This window comes from Zonotrichia albicollis, chromosome 19 (assembly GCF_047830755.1).
Source record: "Zonotrichia albicollis isolate bZonAlb1 chromosome 19, bZonAlb1.hap1, whole genome shotgun sequence".
Taxonomy (NCBI): domain Eukaryota; kingdom Metazoa; phylum Chordata; class Aves; order Passeriformes; family Passerellidae; genus Zonotrichia; species Zonotrichia albicollis.
The window spans coordinates 4857936-4867925 of NC_133837.1; positions in this window are offsets into that span (position 1 = coordinate 4857936).

Genomic DNA, 9990 nt, shown 5'->3' on the forward strand with positions numbered 1-9990 from the left:
AGAACTCTCAGTATTAGGACCTGGCCACCATAAGGGCTCTAAGGGATGTCCCCTGACCCCACACTCCAGCAGTAGGCACTGCAGGGTGCAGGCAGGGATGGGCTGGCACAGCCCCGGGCTCGGTGGGCACTCTGGGGTGCGGGCAGGGATGGGCTGGCACAGCCCACAGGCTCGGTGGGCACTGCGGGGTGCGGGCAGGGATGGGCTGGCACAGCCCCGGGCTCGGTGGGCACTCCGGGGTGCAGGCAGGGATAGGCTGGCACAGCCCTGTGGCTCGGCGGGCCCGGGCATGTCCCGCCCAGCCGGGCTGGGGCAGCGGGCAGCGGGGCCGGTCCTGTCGGCTTTCACAGCCTGACTCACCCGGGGCTGGCCAGCTCAGCCCCTCGGGAGCTGCACCTGCTCCATCACCATCAGCGCTGGGCTGTTCTTCCACAACAGCCTCACTTCAGCTCCCTCCATCGCTGAGGGGGACACTTGGTGCTGGCAGGATGTGGGGGCTGAGGAGACGCCTTTGCAGATCGGGTTTGGCACGGTTTTGTTGCTGAGGGGTCTATGCAGGACAATATGCCCTGGATTTTACCACAAAATAAATTCTTGATTCACAGCTAGCTACTGGTTCCACGCTGAATTTACAGCTGGCACCAGGCAGGATGAGGAATGTTATGCCTTGCTGTCCAAAACTACAATTTCCCCTTACATTTCTTTTCCCTGCACACCCAGCCTGCATTCACTGGTGCCTGTTTGGGCGCTGAGCTCGTGCTCTCATCAGCCCTCTCGGCCTTCCACGGCTTCACGCTCAGCAAATCGGAGTTCCTGGTGGAAGGGAGGGAGGGTGGGGAAGCTTTTGGCTGCTGCCGGCTCCTTTGAAGGCGTGTCTGGGAGCGGGTGGAGCAGGGAGAGCCGGGCAGGTGCCAGGGTGGGTGTCTGGGCACACACAGCCCGACGCGGGGTGTTCCCTGCCCGTGACTCAGGGGTGAGCAAAGGGTGAGGTGCAGGTGGCAAGCAGGGACCTGTGCCAAGGTGCCAGGTCTTCTCCTGGCATTTGGGAAGGGACACAGCAACCTTTGGGTGGGATAAACAATGGCTGTCACTGCTATGCCCCTTCCTGCATCCCGCTCCAAGCTTGTATCGTGTGGGATGTGTCTTTCCATGGAGGAGCCAGGCGGGATGGCAAAGCCCACGGAGGGGAGGAGAGGAGGGTAACTGCCACCTGTGCCAGCCCTGCTGAGCATTGGGCAATAAGGAAGCAAAAGAAATGACTGAAAAACCCCAAGGCAGAGAGCACAGGGTGTTGCATCACTGCTGGGGAGACGCTCTGCAGAGCACTTCCCTTTGTGGAGCAAACGGCTCCATGGCCTGGCCACAACTGCTCTGGCTGGTCTGTGCTCCAGGGAAGGCAGGGAGGGGACACAGCAGTGTGTGTCCCAGGGTTGGGAGACCATCCTGTGCAGGGTGATGTGCTGGGCCCAGAGCTGGGATCTCTCAGCAAGAGATTTTCCTCCCTCCTATGCCAGGAAACCCTCCAGCATGGGATCTGTCCCCACAGCCCAGAGCCAGCAAGGTGCTGCTGCTCGCTGCCCACCCAAGGCTGGCAGGGGCTGCTGCTGGGGCAGGTCCTGTCCCTGGGTGTGGAGGAGCACTGCAGGAGATCTGAGCAGCATCAGGCTTCTCTAGAAACCACAGCAGGAAGGGTTTCGGGGGATTTAAAAGAGGATTTTCAGGGGCAAACTGAGCCCCGCTTTCCTTGGCCTTGTGTCCTGTAACAGCAGATGGGATTTGTGGTCCCTTCCAACCCAAACCACCCTATGATTCTGTTGCTGTTCTGATATGTTGTAGGAAGGTATGGCAGCTGGTTTTTCCTCCCAAGGATACTGCTGAACAAACCCAGGGGGCCAGTGAGGCTGTGACGTGGGGCATCAACTATTACAGTGACCTTAAGGGGTCACTGGGTGAGAGAAGGACGAGAATCTTGTTTCTTGATCAGAAGGCCTGAGTTATTGATATATAATATATGATACATTATAACTATACTAAAAAGAATAAAGAGAGAGCTTGCAGAGACTGCTAAGCTAAGAATAGAATAGAAGGAATGAATAACAAAGTTCTGTGTTCAGGGAATCTCCCCTGAGCTGCTCCTGTGATTGGCCCTTAATGGTACACATGGAAGAAGAGCCAATCACAGGAACCCCTGCCACATTTTCACAGCAGCCGATAACAATTTGTTTACATTCTTTTTCTGGGGCTCTGCTTCCCAGAAGATGGACAAATCCCAAAGAAAGGATTTCTGTGAAGAAATGTCTGCGACAATCAACCCTGTTGTGTTTTGGGAGAGCTGATGGAGCCGAGAGGCTCCTGCTCCCCGAAAAGGAGCTCTGCATCCTGTGGGTTTGATCTTCCCTCTCAACAGAAACAGAAAAACCAGGGTTGTAGGACACAGGTGGAAAGGGCCAGTATTATGGGATGTGCTGGAACTGGATGGAATTGGGAATAGTGTTTTATGTGGGCCTCCACCTGCAGAGGAGCTCCAGGAGCTTGGCATCAGCTCCAGTGACTTTTCAGAGGAAGTGTCATGAGGATGCTTGGGACAAAAGATCCCAGTTTCCACAGCCTCAGAGCTTTTGTGTTGTAAAACCAGCACACTCCCATCCCAAGGCTGCAGTCCAAGATTTTCTTGTCTTTCCAACTTCTTCCTTAAATCTCCAGGATTCTTTCCTCCATTATTGGCTCTTTATGAACCCCATATGGATGTGAGACCCCTCTGCTTGCCTTGAATTGCTCCCACACGAAGGCAGATGGGTTTGGTTTGTGTCCCCACAGCCCCTCTGGACACCTGGTCCCCCCATCCCTTCATCCCCTGATCTCTGGGGACACAACCTGGGGGTGCAAACCTGCACAGAGGGGACAGAATTGCCCCATGCCTCCCCCTGGTTCTGACCCTCCATGTCCCACCCCCACCACGTCCCACTGTAGCCATATTTTACAGAGAAAAGCAAGGCACAACTTCCCAAGGATATTTCTAGCATTCACATTCTCTGAACCTCAGAGAAACAAAAAACAATTCTTATCTAATTTACTGTTCCTGTGTTTTAGAACAAGTAGAATGCATTGAGGATTATTTACCGAAGGAATTTGCTTAATTAGATTCTAATGTGAGTGTTTTAATTCATTAACCAATTGAATCCACGTGTGTGTGTGTTGTGACTGTCGGCTAGCAGTCACAAAATTCTGTACAATTGAGTCGAGTGCTTGTAGATATTCAGTTCAGATGCAATGCAATATAATTTAGAATAATATAGTATAGCGTAATGATAATATACTATAGTATATAGTATATTTATTATACTATAATATCGTGTAATAAGGTAATAATAATAATATATAATATGATATGATGTGATGTAATGAAATGTAATATAATATGATATGATATAATACAACATAACATAGCATAACATAATATATAATATATAATATATAATATATAATATATAATATATAATATATAATATATAATATATAATATATAATATATAATATATAATATATAATATATATAACATATATAGTATATGGTATATAACTTATAACGTATAATGTATAACGTATTATATATTATATATTATATATTATATATTATATATTATATATTATATATTATATATTATATATTATATATTATATATTGTATATTATAGTATAATAAAGTAATTGATTAGCCTTCTGGTACCCATAGAGTCAGACACATAATTTCCCCCCGGGGGCATTGCCAGCAGCTGGATGAGCAGCTGGATGAGCCGCCCTGCTGTTCCCGCTGCGAACGGCAGAGGCCAGCCCGTGGCCGCGCTCCGAGCCGGGTGGAAGGCATGGAATGGATGGGAGCTGCTCCAGCAGCAGCAGGGGATGCTCAGCCTCTGCCATCGCTCCCTTCCCTCTCACCTCCTTCCCTCCGGTGCCACTCCGGGTGTCGCAGCTGCCACCCCCGCCCAGCTCCTGGTGGCTCCTGGTGCATCATGCACAGACAGAAGTTTTTCCTGCTGGGCAAACTGGGAGCTCAGGTCTGGTTCTGGGAGGGCAGAGCACAAGGAAAGCCCCTCTAAAGTCTCCCCACCGGCATCACAGGGGTGGTGGCTGTGGTGCCACCCCTCTGTATGCCAGTGGTGTCACCTGGCTTGGTGTCACCTGGCTGTGTGGCACATGGAGCTTGTGGTGTCCTTCTCACCTGCCTCAGCCATCGAGGGGCAGGGACACGGGCACCAGCACCCACTGCCCACCATGCCATGCTCTGCAGCTGTCCCATGCCCTGGCACCCCAGCAGGGATGGGGATGCTCCTGCTCACCCCAAGTTCCCAGCCTGGGCAAATGGGGGACCCCAACACCCATCTCCAGAGCCACTGTTACCCTCAGATCCTCACTGAGCCACCCTAAGGCACAGATATTAGTGGGAAAATTTGTATATTTACCCTTTTCAAGCACTGCCTCCTCCTGCCCTCTGGGCCTCCCTCCCTCCCTCCTCGGCCAGCCTGCAGTGGGAAAGCATTAAGAAATAAAACAATATCAAATGTAATCAAAGGCAGGCTGGTGGGAGTTTGTCTTCTGGGGTTTCCTCCTCTCTTATTGCTTTCTCAAAGAATAAACTCTTGGGAGGACTCTGGAGTGATTTAGTGGAGCAGGAAAGGTCAGGAGGCTGGGAGCTGCCTGCTCCCTCAACTCAGCAAATTCTGGGACTCTGTGAAATAACCTAGCATAGTCCAGGCTTGGGAATTTTCCTTCTAGTGAGTGCTCAGTCAGAGTCAAAGCTGGGAACAGCCTGGCTCGGTGGGGAGCTGTTTGTGCCCGTGGCTGTGGGGCTGGGCCAGCGGGAGGTGCTGGCAGCGGGGCTGGGGCAGGGGATGGCTCCAAGGATGCCATCTTTTCATAAAAATCCTTTCTTTAGGATTTTTCCTCTTTTTGAGAAGCTGTGGCCTCAGCAACAAAATGTAAACAATGGTTATCTGCTGCTGTGGAATGCAACAGGTGGATCCGTGATTGGTCTCGGGTAAATGTTTGGATTTGCTGACCACTCACAGCAGAGCTGGGTCTCACTCTCTGCTGAGACACAGAACTTTGTTATTCATTCCTTTGCTATTCTTAGCTTAGCTAGCCTTCTGAGAACTTTCTCTCTATTCTTTTTAGTATAGTCATAATGTAATATATAACATAATATAATAAATCAAGCCTTCTGAACGTGAAGTCAACATTCTCGCCTCTCTCTTCATCCTGCGACCCTTGCAAGCCCTGTAACACAAGTGGGCGAGTTCACAGCGGCACGGAGGAAGCGCTGACCTTTGCGAAGCCATCCTCCTCGCCCACTGCTATTTATCCAGCGTTCCCAGGGCTCTCCTGCCGGCGTGCGGGGCTCGGCGGGGCCGGGCTGGCTGGGCAGAGGCTGCAGAGCCGTGTCCGCCTGCATTCACCGCCGTGTTCGCCCGCATTCACCTCCCGAGAGCTCCCCGCTGCCGAGCCCAGCCTCACCCAGCAGCTGGGCTGGGCAGAGGCAGAGCTCCATCAGCCCGGGGGGCCAGGGGGGCTCGGTATCCCAGGGGAAATGGGGGCTTGGTAGAGAGCAAGGCTGGGCTGCCAGGACAGGCACTTGCCCTGTGCGTTGCTAGCAGCCCCACGTGTGTGCTGGAAACCCCTCTCTCCACGGGAACCTGTAGGCACAGCACCTCTGCAAGCACCCCAAGCTGTTGGGAAAGATGAAACAGGAAAGCCTTATAAATATGATTGTCTGGCAAAAGATTTGAAGAATATGGAAACTATAAGTGAGATTGAAATGAAAGCAAGGTTTGAGATCCCTCAGTTACTGAACAACTGGAAAACAATGGTGTGGCCAGCTGAAGGTGATCCCCTTTTGATGAAACAACACCCTCTGCTTGCAGACAGGCCCAAGGGTCAGAGCAGACCCTGCCAGCTTGGCAGATGGGGCCCAAAGAGGAGTTTTTAGGGTTTAAAATGTAACACAGTATGGTAATGTAATGATTTTTATAGGCTGTATGTAAATGCTATAGGATTTGTACCTTGTACTAAATTGGTGAGAATCAGAATATTCAACACAGAAGAAGATTTATGGTATTGTAATGGGAACTTTGCCCTCTTGCCTTTTACTCTCTTGCCCCTCTTAGCTCTTACCCCTTTTACTTTCTCACTCTCTCATCCTCTCTCCCCCTCTCTTCTCTCAGCCTGCTCTGAGCTGTGTTTGGCAGCTCCCAGCAGGGCCCTGCACCCAGGCCCTTTGCAATGAACCCCAGGTTCCAGCCCTGGCTGCAGAGATCTCTCATCTCCATCCATCCCCACCATCCCACCCCCTGTCAATCCTACACCAAGCCTTTCTCTCATCACCCAAACCCTCTACCAGCCCCTGATTCAAAAGGGAGCCATGGCACAGGTTGTTCTCTGTATGGAGCAGAGAACAACCACAGTCTCACTGATCTCCTCCTCAGCCACCACCATGAGGATTATTTTTAAATTAGGTTCCCCAAACTGACAGTATCATTTCCAGGATCTGCTTCCTGCATTTTGCACCCTCCCTTCACCTCTCCACCTGGTGTGGATGTCAGCCAGTGCCCTGGCAGATGCAGGCCAGGGACTACATTTTATGTAGGTACATATAAAATAGGAAAAAAATTTATTAAATCCTGAGTATAATCATGATTTGCTGGCTGCAGTGCCCTGAGTGGTGTGCAGCTCTTGGCAGACAGATGGGGCATGGGTTTTCTAAGTTCAAAATAAATCAATTTATCTTCCCGTGCACTGCCTGGCTTTTAGCCCAGCCAATCCTCTACCAAGAAAACAATGAAAATAAGTGAAAGCATTTGTGGTTATTTATTTAAATATCCAAAGAAAGTAAATGAAAACCACACTATTCCTTAGAAAAGTATCCTCAAACCAAATCCCTCTGCTGTATAAATATAAACTATAGCAATGTGGCAGAGTCCGATGGTTATTTTAATTCAGGACCTGTTTGGAACATCAACGGGGCAGTTTTCCAAAGCTTTCCTTTAGAGAAAATACATTTGTCAATTTACGAAAAGGATTTGTAATAAACAGCAGTGACAGTCCCACCTATTTTGGGCTGGGAATCTCCTCAGCAGCGAAGTCCTTGGGTGATCTCTTGGTGAGGGATGGGGAGATGTTGGGAAGGATGAAAGTTTGACAGGAAAGTCTCACAGATATGAATGCTTAGCAGAAAGATTTTTGAATGTAGAGTCTGATGAAGGGATAGAGATGGAAGCAAGTTTTGATATAGAAGAAAAGAATTGCTGAGCCAGTCTTACTGGCTAACCAAGGAGGCAAAGGGTGTGTTAGTTAGAAGGGGTTTTTATGACTTAGAGCAAAGGATAAACCCACCTCAAACAAGCAGATGTTTGTACCAAGCAGAAAGATAACACAGGCAAACAAGGCAGCAAATGTTGCAAGTAGAAAAATGGTCTCAGAATTTTCCACTGCAAGAAAACTGAAAAACAACTTCTAGCTTAAACTGGAATGTACTAACTTTTAGTGATTGGAGAACAGTAACATGAATATGGTAATTATAGTAGTTATGATAGGCTATAGATGAAAGTTAAGGGACAGATTGGTTCTACTGTATTAAGATGTTCAGCAAAGAAAAGTCTAGAATGCATTGTAACCAAAACCAAAGGGTGTCCAGGCCTGCCTGCAGCTGGAGCTGACAGCTGTAGGCACAGCTCTGTCACACACAACCCTGGACTGCTGTGGCACCCTAGATACAATAAACTTCATTTTGGAGAGCTGCCTGGAGTCCTGCATCCCTCATTTCAGCTCTTACAGTGTTGCCCAATGCGGGGCACCATTAGTATGAGCCTGAATGAGGGATGCAGGACTCCAGGCCTGCCTGCAGCTGGAGCTCACACAGGCTGTAGGCACAGCTCTGTCACCCACGACCCTGACCTCTTGGATACAATAAACTGCATTTTGGAGAGCAGCCTGGAGTCCCGCATGTCTCATTTAGGCTCTTACAGGGATATTCAGCCAGAATGTGTTTTTTGGTGTTTTTTTCCCCAAGGAGAGGGCAGTGGGTGCTCATCAGAGCGGGGCTGGGAGTGGCCCCTGGGCCAGGGGGGAACAGAGGGGGCTTCTGTCTGGGCATGGTGCCACCTCTCGAGGTTCAGGCATCCGGAGCATCCCGGTGTCCGGAGCATCCCGGTGCCCTCAGCGCTGCTTCCTTCAGCAGCACCCGGGGGTCCTGGGGCTGATTGGGCTGGGCTGGGGGCTGTGGGCTGTGGCCTCACCCCACCGTGTCCCTGGCACTGCGGGGACAGCTCCTGAGCGTGGAGAAAGCGTGGTTTCCCAATCCTTCCCCTCCCTGCAACCCTCCTCCTGCTGCTGCTGGTCCTCTCCTCATCCTCCCTCTGCCCCCGGCTTTGCTCTCTCTCAGGAGTGCCTGGGAGAAGAGAAACCCGGCTGTAAATTACCCAGGAGGATTTTTCAGTCTGAGATGTGCACTCCCCCCTTTCTCCCCCCCTCGCAGCGCTGTTATTTCATCTCGGCTGCCAAACTGCCGGGAATTAATCCCGGCCGGCGCTGACAGCGTTTACATCCCGCGCCGCTCAGATAAACCAGATCAGCCGTGGCAGCTGAAGAGGAGCCGGCCGCGGAAGGAAGGGCTGGCTCCTGCTCAGTGTCAGCCTCTCTGGCCTGCCAGGGTGTTTTCCTGCCTTTTTTTCTTCTCCCCGAGGTCTTTGCTCAGAGCGAGGAGCCACCAAAACGCCCCCGCTGGTGAGGGTGGCAGTGGTGGAGTTCAAACAGGGAAACCTGGAGCTCCTGGCTCTTGTCCTGGTGCAGATAACACAGAGGAAGAAGGGACATGTCCTTCAGGCTGGTGGGAATCTGCAAGCTCTGTCTCATCCTTCACCCTGTGCCACCCCCACAGCCACTTCTCCTTACTGCCAGCTTCCATGGGACGGTGTTTCATAGGAATTTCAATTAATTTGAAAGGAAATTCCTTAAAAAAGGAATTTCAACAGTGCAGTTATTGCATGTTCTCTTTCCCAATCTCCCCTCTGCAGCTGCGTTCCTGCCTGTCCCTCACAGTGACCCTCTGGCCCTGCCCTCAGCTGTCACCAGGAGTATCCAGCAGGACACAGACACACGGTGCAGAGGTGTCACCTCTGATCCCAGAACGCCTGTCTGATCCCAGCCTGTCACCTCTGATCCACCAGCATGGTGGGGCCACCATTGCCCAGCTTGTGACAGGCCTTGGGCAGGAGCACTGGGCCCTGTGGCCCCTGGTGTGGATGGAGAGGTTTTCCTGGAGCTGGAGCAGGACAAGGGGACCAGGAACACACCCTGGGCCATGCCTTAGCTGTCGATTCATCTTTCCCTCCATCTCCCAGCCCACAAAACACCACTGGGGCCACCAAGGTGCTTTCTCAGAGCTGAATCTCCACCAGCTCCCTTGCACAAAGGGTGGTTCCTGGACAGCAGCATCCCCAGGCTGGCACACTTGGGAACAAGGTGGGTTTGGCACTCCATGAGCACAGGGCAGTGAGGGTGTGAGCCCATTGTCCCCTGGGCCGATTTTGTGGTGTGGTGTGAGCCTCAGGCTCCTTTTCCAGCAGCACTCGCAGATCTCTGGTGAGGCCATGGGCTCTGGGTCAGGGTGTGATCGTCACAGGCACCCTGACGTGACAGGATCTGGGGGTAAATATTAGTATGAAGTGAAGGGCTGTATACATATTTTCTCCCTGCAAGGTAATGCTGAAATTCCCTGCTCCTTTTCAACAAGCTGTTAGAAAAAACAGCCCCATTTTAGCACCCTCTGGCCACTGCTGGGCCTGGCCACTCTCAGCTCAGAGTGCAAAGGTCTGGGGGCTCTGGGTGCCCACTGCAGCCTCCCCACTGCAGAGCTGAGTCCTTCTGCTCGTGCTTTCCTAGCCGATGGCTCCCATCTGGAGCAGGGCAGTGTGCAGGCTTTGCTGACTGCTCACTTCT